Here is a 4,559-nt window from a genome sequence, read left to right as displayed (position 1 = left end):
GGGGCCCCCATATATTGAAAATAACGTAGATTCTTCTCAAACTCAGAAATATGCTTGGCAGAGCAAGTAACTGTCTGAGGCTTCACCCTTTTTCCTATAGGCATGATGTACAACACAGTAATAATAATTAAAACAGATAATTCCTTGTTTAAAACTGAGAATTTGCTTGGCGGACCTGTTGATAGTTTAGGCAAAAGGTATTTCCTCAAAGACTTGTAGGATTTTTTTTAAAAATCATACTAGCCTTTCAATTGCTTTTTTTGGAGTTCTCTGTGTCTTCAGTGCTGAGATTAAATGAATTTGCCAATCCAATCATCTCGTTTATTGCTTTAGTAGTTAGTAATTCATCCAAGATCTCTCATGTGTGCTGAGTATTACTGATCTGTTTCCTTGTGTCTTTATGCCTCTTAATTGGCTCTTCTCTTCCAAGGGTAGACCTAATTCAAAGGGTGCAGAAATGACAGAATTGCACCTCATTATTCAAGTTCTAACAAAAATGACTTGGTGATCTTATACCTTCTCTGTCAGGAAACAAGTGGGTGAAATACCAAAATTCTTTATTTGAATATATTGTCAATGAAATATGCATGCCTAGTATTTCAGTATCATCTTTCCTATATACACATGTATGGGATATTTCAGAATGCAATGACCTATGATGATGTGCATGTGAACTTCACTGAAGAAGAATGGGCTTTGCTGGATCCTTCTCAGAAGAATCTCTACAAAGATGTGATGCTGGAGACCTATAGCAACCTCACTGCAATAGGTAAGTCTGTGACTGTTGTTTCTCTTCTTAAAATAAGGGGCAACTGTATTTCTAGTGTTGTGGTTGTTCTTTTGTGTTTATTTGCTTTTGTTTTTATTACTGCATTCTTATAATTTCATTTGAGAAGGAGGAAGAATAAGGGGAGTAAATCAGGCCTGTTTTTGCTGAAGATAATTTCTTATATTTTGCCTAAATTCCAGGAATATATCATACATTTTCCTCTACAATGTTTTAGGGTACAATTGGGAAGACCACAATCTTGAAGAACATCGTCAAAATCCTGGAAGACAAAGAAGGTAATTTTCTTGTGCATGGTGATACAAATATGCATCTGAAGATATCTCAGTGTGTTTTTAAGTTTTAGTTAAAAGCAGGAGTGTGAAAAGCACAATTTTAAAGGATAGTTAGGATTAAATTCTGCCAAATCAGGTAACTCATTGTCAGGTATTTGGTCTTCATTTGCACGGCATCCCTTTTAGAAAGAAAACATGGAAACAGTTCCTTAACAGATAGTACCATTTCAAGGACAGCCCCTTTCTGGGTACACTGTCAAACTGCCAGTCTGTTTAGTCTCACATCACTAAAATAGGGCAGATCTACACATTGAATATGTCCTAAGTATACATCCAAACTGTCTGATATGCAAACAGTCCACAGTGTACTGATGTTAATAATACACTTGTGGCAAGTTTACTAATATTACTGAAAGTGGAAGTTCATGAGAGATAAAAAGGTTGTAGAGAAACCTTAATACAAATACTGCTTGTATATGAGGAACATATGATGTGACTATAATTTATTTGCTATTTTTTCCTTCATAAATATATTATATTGGACGGATGTTGCTCTATTACCTCAGTCAGTCAGTCAGTCTGTCTGTCTGTCTGTCTATCTATCTATCTATCTATCTACCTACCTACCTACCTACCTACCTATTGAACATAAATGATGCATTCCTCTTTCCCTAAGGGATATTGACATAAACACTGTAACCCTCTCTCTCCTTGGACAATTATAAGATTTGTAGTTTTCCTTACTAAGAGTAGATTTGTTGAAAGTTATGAAGGTTTACAGTTAATTGACTTCACAACTTCATTGGGTTTAGATCAACAAACTCACACTTCAGAAAATCCCTATGAGTCTGAGAAATGTAGAAATTTTCTGTTTGTCCCAGTTCATGGTGCAAATGATGTTTGGCTCATATAAGAAGAAATTTTATGAATGTAATCATTGCTGTAAAGCAAATTTTGTCAAATATTTGAAAAATCTCATGTAGGAAAAGGATATTATAATTTTGAGCCATGTAAAAAATGCTTTTGCAATCACAGGTATCTTTAAAGATGTAAATAATTTCCATAGTGAAGCAAACCATCATGGGTACATACAAAGTAATAAAATATTATTATATCTGATTTCTCTTTACAATTACAAAAGATCATCAAATGAATTCATAGAGATAAATTATTGATTAATTTAATGAATGGGTTAAATTTTTCACATGTGCCAATTACATACTCTGGTTTTTAATAAATCCTACTGTAGGGAAACTTTCTGAATATAACCAATGTGTTAAAGCCTATTTATTTCACAGGCATCTTCAAAAGGATGAACCAATTAATACTGGAGAGAAACCCTATGAATGTATTCAATATGATGGAGAATTTGTAAGTCACAATTACCTTCAGACACATAAAAGCACACGTACTGGATCCTTCGTGTGTTATACTGATCTTCCTATACATAGAAGGAAACACACTAGAGAAGAACTTTATGAATATAACCAGTGTGATAAAGCATGCTATTGTGAAAATCATCTTCAAAGGCTTAAAAGAAAACATAATGGAGAGAAATCCTATGAATGTAAACAGCGCAATAAATGCATTTATCCTCAAACTGATCTTCAAATGCAAAAAAGAATACATACTGAGGAGAATGCCTATGGACATAACCAATGTGGTAAAGTCTGTGCACGTCACAGTGATCTTGAAAGGCATAATAAAACACATACTGGAGAGAAACCCTATGAATGTAACCAATGTGGTAAAGCCTTTGTACAAAACAGTCATCTACAAAGGCATAAAATAACACACACTGGAGAGAAATCTTATGAATGTAAACAATGTGGTAAAGCCTTTGCCACTCACAGTAATCTTCTAGTCCATAAAAGAACACATACTGGGGAGAAACCCTATGATTGTAACCAATGTGGTAAGGCCTTTGCACAAAACAGTCATCTACAAAGGCATAAAATAACACACACTGGAGAGAAACCTTATGAATGTAACCAATGTGGTAAAGCCTTTGCACAACACAGTAGTCTTCTAGTCCATAAAAGAACACATACTGGGGAGAAACCCTATGAATGTAACCAATGTGGTAAAGCCTTTGCACGTCACAGTAGTCTTCTAGTCCATAAAAGAACACATACTGGGGAGAAACCCTATGAATGTAACCAATGTGTAACCAATGTGGTAAAACCCTATGCACAACACAGTAGTCTTCTAGTCCATAAAGAACACATACTGGGGAGAAACCCCTATGAATGTAACCAATGTGGTAAAGCCTTTGTACAAAACAGTCACCTACAAAGCCTTTGTACAAAACAGTCAACTACAAAGGCATAAAATAACACACACTGGAGAGAAATCTTATGAATGTAACCAATGTGGTAAAGCCTTTGCCACTCACAGTAATCTTCTAGTCCATAAAAGAACACATACTGGGGAGAAACCCTATGAATGTAACCAATGTAGTAAAGCCTATGCACAACACAGTAGTCTTCTAGTCCATAAAAGAACACATACTGGGGAGAAACCCTATGAATGTAACCAATGTGGTAAGGCCTTTGCACAAAACAGTCATCTACAAAGGCATAAAATAACACACACTGGAGAGAAACCTTATGAATGTAAACAATGTGGTAAAGCCTTTGCACGTCACAGTAGTCTTCTAGTCCATAAAAGAACACATACTGGGGAGAAACCCTATGAATGTAACCAATGTAGTAAAGCCTATGCACAACACAGTAGTCTTCTAGTCCATAAAAGAACACATACTGGGGAGAAACCCTATGAATGTAACCAATGTGGTAAAGCCTTTGCACGTCACAGTAGTCTTCTAGTCCATAAAAGAACACATACTGGGGAGAAACCCTATGAATGTAACCAATGTGGTAAAGCCTTTGCACGTCACAGTAGTCTTCTAGTCCATAAAAGAACACATACTGGGGAGAAACCCTATGAATGTAACCAATGTGGTAAAGCCTATGCACAACACAGTAGTCTTCTAGTCCATAAAAGAACACATACTGGGGAGAAACCCTATGAATGTAACCAATGTGGTAAAGCCTTTGCAGGTCACAGCAATTTTCAAAGGCATAAAAGAACACATACTGGAGAGAAAACCTATGAATTTAACCAATGTGGTAAAGCCTTTGTACAAAACAGTCAACTACAAAGGCATAAAATAACACACACTGGAGAGAAATCTTATGAATGTAACCAATGTGGTAAAGCCTTTGCCACTCACAGTAATCTTCTAGTCCATAAAAGAACACATACTGGGGAGAAACCCTATGAATGTAACCAATGTGGTAAAGCCTATGCACAACACAGTAGTCTTCTAGTCCATAAAAGAACACATACTGGGGAGAAACCCTATGAATGTAACCAATGTGGTAAAGCCTTTGCCACTCACAGTAATCTTCTAGTCCATAAAAGAACACATACTGGGGAGAAACCCTATGATTGTAACCAATGTGGTAAGGCCTTTGCACAAAACAGTCATCTAC

General features: G+C 36.0%; 1 pseudogene; it reads left to right on the top strand.

The window, feature by feature from the left end:
• The first annotated feature begins 624 nt into the window (after positions 1 to 624).
• On the top strand, positions 625 to 4,238 carry LOC116893153 (annotated as a pseudogene).
• Positions 4,239 to 4,559: the final 321 nt, after the last annotated feature.

Source organism: Rattus rattus, chromosome 2 (assembly GCF_011064425.1).
Source record: "Rattus rattus isolate New Zealand chromosome 2, Rrattus_CSIRO_v1, whole genome shotgun sequence".
Classification (NCBI taxonomy): Eukaryota; Metazoa; Chordata; class Mammalia; order Rodentia; family Muridae; genus Rattus; species Rattus rattus.
The sequence above is the reverse complement of the archived record's forward strand: the minus strand, read 5'-3'. Positions and strand labels throughout refer to the sequence as shown.